The following is a 9,429-nucleotide window of genomic DNA, read 5'->3' on the forward strand; positions in this document are numbered from 1 at the left end:
TACATCGACAAGAAGAAAGGTCTCCAAATCAATGACCTGGTTTATGCCTTAAGATAACAGAAAAAGAGGACAAAGTAAGCCCAAAACAAGCACAAGGAAGGAAATAAGATTAGAGCAGAAATAAATATTTTTAAAGAATAGTAAAACAAATGAGAAAATAAAGCAAGAGGTCGGTTCTTTAAAAAGACCAATAAAACTGATAAATCTCTAGCTGAACTGACAACAATAAAAAGAGAAAAGAGACAAATTATAATAATTAAAGAAGGGTTATCACTACAGACACCAGAAACATTAAAAGGATAAGGAGATACTATGAACAACTCAAATAAATTCAAGCTAAATAAACCTAGCTGAAATGAAAGTTGGAAGACACAGACTATGTGAAGAAAGAGAAGACCTGAATAGACCTGTATCAATTAAAGGAATCACATTTTTAGTTTAAATCCTTGGGGAAAAAAAAATCAAAATTCCAGCCCACATGACTTTACTGGCAAATTCTACCAAACATTTAAAGAAGAAATAACACTATTCTACAAATTATTTTCCCAGAAAACAGAAAAAGAGAGAACATTTCCCAACTAATTTGATGAGGCTAGCACTAACCCAATACCAAAACCAGACAAAGTTAGTAGAAAGAGAAGAAAACCACAAACAAACATATTTCATGAATATAGACATACAAATCCTCAAACAAAATAATAGCTTGCTGCTTAAGTCTCAAGTTGGGGAGGGAAAAACAGCAAATCTAATCCAACAGTGTAGAAAAAGAATACACTGGAGCCAACTGGCATTTATCTCAGGAATGCAAAGCTGATTCAATATTCAAAAATCATTCAATGTAAACTCTCATGTTAACACTAAAGAAAAACCACAGGATCATATCAGTTAATATAGAAAAGGCACTGGGCAGAATTCAACATCCATTCATGATTTTTTAAAAAACCCTCAGAAAGCATAATCCATAAGATAAAAAACACAAATTCACCTTCCACAAAATTAGAAACCTTTGCTCTTGAAAAGAGATTTTTTTTTTTTTTTTTTTGAGATGGAGTCTCGCTCTGTTGCCCAGACTGGAGTGCAGTGGCACGATCTTGGCTCACTGCAAGCTCTGCCTCCTGGGTTCACGCCATTCTCCCACCTCAGCCTCCTGAGTAGCTGGGACTACAGGCGCCCACCACCACACCCGGCTAATTTTTTGTATTTTTAGTAGAGACAGGGTCTCACCGTGTTAGCCAGGATGGTGTTGATCTCCTGACCTCGTGATCCACCTGCCTCGGCCTCCCAAAGTGCTGGGATTACAGGCGTGAGCCACCACGCCCGGCCTGAAAAGAGATTATTAAGAAAATGAAAAGACAATCTATACAGATGGGGAAAAATATTTTCAAATGATGTATATGGCAGATAATTTATATACCAAATATATAATTTTCAAAATCCACAAGGAAAACACATTCACAAAATAAAACAACTAAGAATGGGCAATAGATTAGAACAAACACTTCACCAAAGAAGATATGCAAATGGCAAATAAGGACATGAAAACATACTCAACATCTTTAGTCGCTAGGAAAATGTAAATTAAAACCACAATAAAATGCCATTACCTACTTATCAGAATGGCTAAAACAGAAAAGACTGACCATTCCAGTTGCTGGAAAGCTTATGAAGTAATTGAAACTCTCATACACTGCTGATGGGATTATAAAATGGTACAACCCCTTGGGAACAAAGTTTGGCTATTTCTTTAAAAACCAGTCCCATACTGGAGACAACCCAAATGCCCATCAACAGCAGAAGAAACAGAGCTATATCCACACCTGGATATATCCATCCTTGACAATGACAAAGTAGGAAGTACTGATACATGCTTTAATGTGAATAAATCTCAAAATAATCATGTCAGGTGAAAGAAGCCAGAAAAAGAGAGTAAATTCTGTGATTCTATTTATGCAAAATTCTAGGAGATACAAACTGACCTATAGTGACAGAAAGCAGATTAGAGGGAACCTGGAGAAGAGAGGTGCAGGGAGGAGGAAGGGAGGGGCATGCAGAGAGGCAGGAAGATACTTTAGGCACAGTGGGTATGTTGGTTGTCTTGAGTGTGGGGATGGCGTCACAGACGCCGCACTTGTCAAACTGTCCACTTGAAATATGTGCAGTTTATTGCATACGCAATTTAATTGCACAATCTATTTTTGTGCTCATTAAAGGAAATGCAAGAGCAACTAAACAATCCAATTAAAAAGGCATAAAAGATTTGGCCAAACACTCCACCTAAAAAGATGTGCAAATAAGCACAAAAGGCAACTCAACATCATAGCCATTAGGGAAATGCAACTTATGCCCATAATGAAATACCACTACATACCTACTAGAGTGGCTAAAATTCAGAAAAAAACTGTCAAAACCAACAAAACCAAGTGCTGGCAATACTGTGGGGCAACTGGAACCCTGTTGGTGAAATGCAAAATGGTGCCCACACTCTGGAAAAGAGTATGGCAGTTTCTTATTTATTTATTTATTTTTATTTATTTTTTTTTTGAGACAGAGTCTCGCTCTGTTGCCAGGATGGAGTGCAGTGGCACAATCTCAGCTCACTGCAACCTCTGCCTCCCAGGTTCAAGCGATTCTCCTGCCTCAGCCTCCTGGGTAGCTGGATTACAGGCGCCTGCCACCACGCCCGGCTAATTTTTGTAGAGACAGGGTTTCACCACGTTGGCCAGGATGGTCTTGATCTCCTGACCTCATGATCCACCCGCCTTGGCCTCCCAAAGTGCTGGGATTACAGGCGTGAACCACTGTGCCCAGTCCAGTTTCCTATGAAATTAAATATGCATTAACATGTTGCCCAACAATTCTACTCCTAGATAAGTATTCTAGAGAAGTGAAAACTTATATGCAAACAAAAACCTGTACATGAATGTTTATAGTAGTTATAACTAACCACCCAAGACAGAAATGTGAAAAATATAATCTCCTAAAACAGAAAATAACCCAAATGACCATCTATGGATGAATGGAATACTATTCTGCAACAGAAAGGAACAAACTATTGATAAATGCAACGACGTGGGTGAATCTCCAAAGAACTGAGTAAAAGGCTACATACTATTTATATGGCATCCTGGAAAAGGCAAAAGTATAGGTACAGAGGACAGACCAGTGACTGTCATGGATCAGAAGGAGGGGGAGGGGATCACTGCCAAAGGGCAGCAAAAGGCAGGGTTTTGAGAGAATGAGCAGTTTTCTGTGTCCTGATTGAGGTGGTGTTGACACAGACATGGGTTAGGACTCACTGTAAGCGCACACAATAATAAAGATAATAACAATAATACAGTAGTTCCACCTTATCTAGGGGGGATGATGAATGATGATGATGAAAAGTATCTAGGGATACTTTTCAAGACCCCCAGTGGATGCCTAAAACCATGAATAGTTCGGAACCCTATATACACCATGTTTTTCCCTACAGTGTACATATATACCTACGGGAAAGTTTAATTTAAAAATTAGAGACAGGCACAGTGGTTCATGCCTCTAATCCCAGTACTTTGGGAGGCCAAGGCAGGAGGATCACTGAGCCCAGGAGTTCAAGACCAGCCTGGGCAACACAGGGAGACCCTGTCTCTACAAAAAATAATTAGCTGGGGCAGGGCGCAATGGCTCACACCTGTAATCCCAGCACTTTGGGAGGCCGAGGCAAGCGGATCACCTGAGGTCAGGAGTTCAAGACCAGCCTGGCTAACATGGTGAAACCCTGTCTCTACTAAAAATACAAAAATTAGCCCAGGTGTGGTGGCAGGTGCCTGTAATCCCACCTGCTCAGGAGGCTGAGACAGGAGAATCACCTGAACCCAGGAGGTGGAGGTTGCAGTGAGCCAAGATCGTACCACTGCACTCCAGCCTGGGCAACAGAGACTCCGTCTCAATAATAATAATAATAACAATAATAATAATAAGCCAGGTGTGTTGGCGCATGTCTGTAGTCCCAGCTACTCAAGAGGTTGAAGTGGTAGGATCACTTGAGCCCGTGGAGTTTGAGACTGCAGTGAGCTATGCTCACACCACTGCACTTCAGCCTAGGCAACACAGCAAGATCTTGCCTCAAAAAAAAAAAAAAAAAGTATACTATGATAAAAGTTATGTGAATGTGGTCTCTCTCTTACAATATCCTGTTGTATTGTACTCACCTATTTTCAGACCGCAATTGACCATGGGTATCTGAAACCTCAGCAAAAGTGTAGATGAGAGGGCAGCTAGTGTCGTAATAAAATGCCCATGAGTCCACACTGAGGTAAAGAAATGACTAAATAAACAAATCTCCCAAACAGAAGAATTCCACTTTATGCAGACACTCTACCATCAAGGAGGAGTAGATAACTCCCAACCGTTTAAATATGGGTTATGCAGTGACTCCCTTCCTAAGAGGAGAGTACGGAAAGGAGAGAGAAACAGCCACTTTACAGCAGAAACACCTGACAGATACCGCCTCCGCCAGGTGATGACGCTCAGCATCAGCAGGGCTAGGTCATGCTGACCACACGTGCCACTGACATGATAGAAAATCCAGGAATGGGCCAGGTGCGTGGCTCACACCTGTAATCCCAGCACTTTGGGAGGTCGAGGCGGGTGGATCACTTGAGGTCAGGAGTTCGAGGCCAGCCTGGCCAACATGGTGAAATGCCGACTCTACTAAAAATACAAAAATTAGCCAGGCATGGTGGCACATGCCTGTAATCCCAGCTACTGGGGAGGCTGAGGCAGGAGAATCACTTGAACCCGACAGGCAGAGATTGCAGTGAGCCGAGATCGTGCCATTGCACTCCAGCCTAGGCGAAGAAGCGAAACTCCGTCTCAAAAAAAAAAAAGAAATAAATAAAAAGAAAATCCATCCAGGAATGGCATTCAACCTTTGTGCTTTTCTTCCCAAAACCCTTAAGCTCAGTCTAATCGTGAGAAGAACACAACAAATCCCGGTGGAGGAACATTTTACAAGAGCCTGACCAGTGCTCCTCAAAACTTAAGGTTATCAACAACAAGAAAAGTCTAAGAAGTTGTTCTGGCCAGAGGAGCCTGGGGAGACAGGAGAGCAAACGCAGTGTGGGGTTCTGGATGGGATTCTGCAACAGAAAAGGACATTAGGGCAAATTCAGGAACCCTGGGTGAAGCCTGGACTTCGGTCACTAACAATGCATCAATCCTGGTCCATTAGTCATGCGCAGAGCAAGATGCTGACAGGAAAAAGGGCTCAGAAATGCGTCCGTGCACAAGGTTCACACTCAACCACTGCTCTTGGCCACAGTCTCACAGGTTATGTTTCAAATAAAATATATTGTACAAGATTCTTGTGCTATTTTTTCTTGTGTTACAGTTAATGGTATTTAATTTACACTAATGTATTATGAAACCTCAATTCCTGTTTCTGGCTTTGGAGTCAATTTCTATCTCTACTCAAGGTGACTTAAACAGACTTAATGAGCCTAGGCAACATAGCAAGACCCCCATCTCTACAAACAAATAATTTTTAAAAATCGGCCAGTTATGGTGGTGCCCGCCAAGATAGTCCCAGCTATCTTGGTGGCTGAAGCAGGAGGAGAGGATCACTTGAGCCCAGGAGGTTAAGGCTGCAGTGAGCTATGATCACACTACTGCACTCCAGCCTAGGCTAAAGAGACCTGCCTCTAAAATAAACAAACAAAACAGACTTAATGTCAACTTTTACACGCTTTTCCCATTCCAAATAATTTACTATCTTATTTTTGCCCTAATATAAATTCATCAACAGTGCCCCCTGGTACAAGCTAGTAGTCATTCAGTTAAGCAAATGAGCTGATGACTTTTATGACCATCGTTACTTCCAGAAGGTGTCCCCAGCCAGCTGGGGACAGAAAGAGCACTGACCTAACCACTGTTGCGCTTCACCAGCCCAGCCCACCTAATTTCTCTATGAAGTAGCACAGCCGTTCTAGCAGGAAGATGTTGAATTGGCTGGTCCTCCAGGCCAGCAAGAACATGAAGCCAAGGCCATGAGGCCTGAGGCAGGCACACAGGTGGCTGGTGAATGGGCTCCCTCCCACCTCCTGCTCATCGGGCACCTCCCAGGCTACACCTGGAACCAGAAAGGCACTTCCTGGACAGGCCTGTCCTGAGCAGAGACCTCAGTGTCATCCCCTGCCTTCCTGGTGAGGAAGACAGCAGTAAGGCCCAGAATCTCAGAACTGTCCGCTGCATTGCAGCCTCAGCCAGCAACCCTGATCTCCCAAAAAGCCTCACACACACCACTCCAAGAAGCTGCATCAGACACAGAGCCCTGGGCTATCCCGGTCAGTTCACTGGCACACATCTCAGTGCTGCTGCTTCAAACCAGGAAACTGAGTTCTAGACACACCGTTCCCCATCTCTGAAATGCAGGGAGATCAGCAGGGAGTCAGTGGGGGCAGTCAGAGACTAGCCCCCAACAACCCTTCTCAGTCACTGATGTCTGCCCACCAAGGCCTCGGGGGCCAGGATTGCTTCCATGGCCTTGGCTCTCGGCCCAGGACGGGGGTGGGAGCAGCCTGGTGAGTAATGCCCAGGCCCCCAAGAGGTGGTCCTGCCATAAATAATGCCAAGGACACATCCCCCTTCAAGGGAGGCCAGACCTGCCAGGGAGGGCTGCAGAAAAGCTGCACTCTAGCTGCAAACAGGAAGGGATGAGCCTGCTCAGATGGTGAGGTCCCTATCCTGTTACCTGCCACTCACGGCCACAAAGGACCAGAAACCCTCCCTGGGCAAGGAAAACATGCTGCACCTCCCTGTTTGGACCCACGGCTACCAGGGCCAGCTACTGGAGATACCAGGACTCTGCTAGTGTCACCTGGCCTGGGAAGGACCTAAGCAGCTCAAGCTGGCCACACACCAGCCACAGCCCTGGCCATGGCCCCCACCTGCCCACTCCCACTGCAGCCAGCTCCCTGTCCTGAGCACGGGAAACAGGTCTACCAGCACTAACTCAAACTTCACAAAGAAACCATTTCTGGAATGGGGCTCCGTTTGGCGATTCGGAGTCAAAGGCGCACTTCATAGCTCCTTTCCAAATCCCGTGCATTGTCAGGCCCTGTTCCCCTTTGAAGCCTCGCTGAGTGATTGAAGCGTCTACTTTCTGAGGGGCAGATAGCACTGGGCTGGTAATCTGACTCTAAGCCACGGGATAAAGGTAGTTTGTTTCCTCTCAGCCCGTCTGTCAACACCTCCTCAGTAATTAGCCCTAATTATTACAGAGGGCCAGCCTCCCATTCGGTTATTAAATCAGAAATAGTATCACGGCTGGGCATCTGTCAACGCCCCGACTGGCGACCTTCGATTCATTGAATCCTCTGTCAGTATCCGCCTTTGGAAGCGCCCAGGCGGGCAGGGAGGCAGCGGCTTCAAAGATGCAGATCCCAGGAAGAATTCCGGGGAGGCAGGGAGGCAGGGAGGGCCGGTGCCCAGCAGCCCGATGGCGAGGGGGAGCCAGGCACCGCCCCCCGGGCAGCAAGTGCACAGCCCAACCCCAGCCATTTCCCACCTCCCAGGGCTGACCGATGTCAGTCTCTCTGTGGCGGGGAATAAGGTATGCCCCCCAAGAACTCCTTCCCTTGGAGAAGAAAGCACCTCCAGGCCTGCATCAGGCATATCCCTCTCAGGGAGTGGCCCTGACTGACAGCTTGGCCTGAGGCCCACAAAGCCCTGAACCAGCTCAGTGCAGGGAGGGGAACCCGAGCCCCGGCTGCCCAGAGCACTGGTAAGCTGGCAAATCTGCAAAGCAGAACTCAGATTCCAGCCATAGACACGATTTCCATAGTGGAGATGAGAGTGCTACAGTCCTGTAGGCCCCGACGAAGGACAGCCACCCATCTCCCTTCTGGGTCTGAGTCTCTTCTCCATCCTAGAGAAATGGTCATTTGCTCTGCCACAGGGGCCTTCTGCTCTGGCAAAGCACCTCCACCCTGCTCCCCTAGGGGAGAGCTGCCCCCCAGCAAGATTCACTGCCTCAGGCCAGGGGCCGGCACTGACTTCACCTCACTTGGGGCAGTGGCCCAGGTGCCCCAGGGCTGGCCACCAGCACTTCTCCAGAGACTGAGACCCAGAGTGCCCCACCCAGGACTCCTGGCCTGCAGTGAGCCAGGTGGGGCCCAGCACGGTGCCTACATGCTGAACCCCACCAGGTCTGTGCCTCCCCCTTCCAGATAGGCCCTGCTGCGTGTGAGGGAGGGTCCCAGAGATCAGTCACTTGTGCTGGGGACACGCCCAAATGGCACGATTCGTTCCCGAGCAGAGACAAGCAAGTTCCTCTAGACAGCCCACTGCAGCCTGTTCTCCCCCGAGGCACTGCCAGTCCCTGCTGGGTGCTCTGCGAGCACTTTGGGTCCTCGTGGCCACCAACCACCCACCACGCTGGCAGGGGGAGTGGGTCTCATGGAGACAAGGACATGGGTTAGTTTTCTTCCTTGGGGATGCCTGGAAGCCTCATGGCTGGGGCATGAGGAGTGACCTGCTGGCCAGCTCCACAGTCAGCAGGGGCGCCAGGCAGGCGCTGAGGCTGCAAGTCAGACTTCTCCTTTGCACTGGGACACGGGCTGCCTCAGCTGAGCCAAGAGGAAATGCCAGCGTGAGGAGCCACCAGGCTGCAGAGGCAGGCAGGATGGGCAGGCGGGGTCTCTCTGTGAGCAGGCATCTCACGCTGTGGCTGGGGATGTCCGTCGCCCCAGGAGCGGGTCCCAGGAGCCTGGCAAGATGGCAGGAAGGAAGCCTGACTTGGATATTGTTAGCCAGCCTGCCCCAGGCACTTACGGGCAGAGGCAGGAACCCAGCCAGCAGAGGGGACCGGCCTTTTTGCCCCGGGTGAACACACGGAAAAGCTCGCTGCTTTACAGGAAGCGTGACATTCCCGTGCACTAGTTCAGCCTCTGCTCAGAGGCCTGGTTCACGTAGGCCAGCTGCCGATCCCATCAGAGAGAGACAACACTCACAGAGGGTGCAGGATGGGGACCAATCCCCTGGGGCTGGTGCCCCTGGCCTCGGGGATGGGGATGTGCCCTGGAAACTTGGTCGGAGCTGGAGGAGGGGTCCCTAAGCAAGCTGGGGCTGACACTTTCTGACAGGGACTTGCCTGTGTGGCTCCTCCTGTGGCGGAGGCCACCTTGGGTGGAAAGGGGAGGTCCCCTATCACACACAGGTGGTGGTGTGGCCAGGTGTATGTCTCAACTCCCAACCACCCAGCTTCATGCAGTCAACTGTGCACATGCTTACACATGCATGCCAGCAATGTGCTTGCCCACATCCACAGACATGCAAATGAGGACAGAGGCCAGCCTCCCACTTGCTCTGCCCTGTGGGTGCTGCAGGTGGACCCCTCACTGAGGGGCCCCCCTATGCACAGCCTGTGAATAAAGAGCCCTGGCTCCACAA

The 9,429-nt window shown here is 48.4% G+C and overlaps 1 protein-coding gene across 1 annotated transcript in view; it reads right to left on the minus strand.

The window, feature by feature from the left end:
- GNB1L (G protein subunit beta 1 like) overlaps positions 1 to 9,429 on the minus strand; it is a 67,143-nt gene that overhangs the window by 48,231 nt on the left and 9,483 nt on the right. The gene's annotated exons all lie outside the window — the stretch shown is intronic.

Source organism: Pan troglodytes, chromosome 23, assembly GCF_028858775.2.
Source record: "Pan troglodytes isolate AG18354 chromosome 23, NHGRI_mPanTro3-v2.0_pri, whole genome shotgun sequence".
Lineage (NCBI taxonomy): Eukaryota > Metazoa > Chordata > Mammalia > Primates > Hominidae > Pan > Pan troglodytes.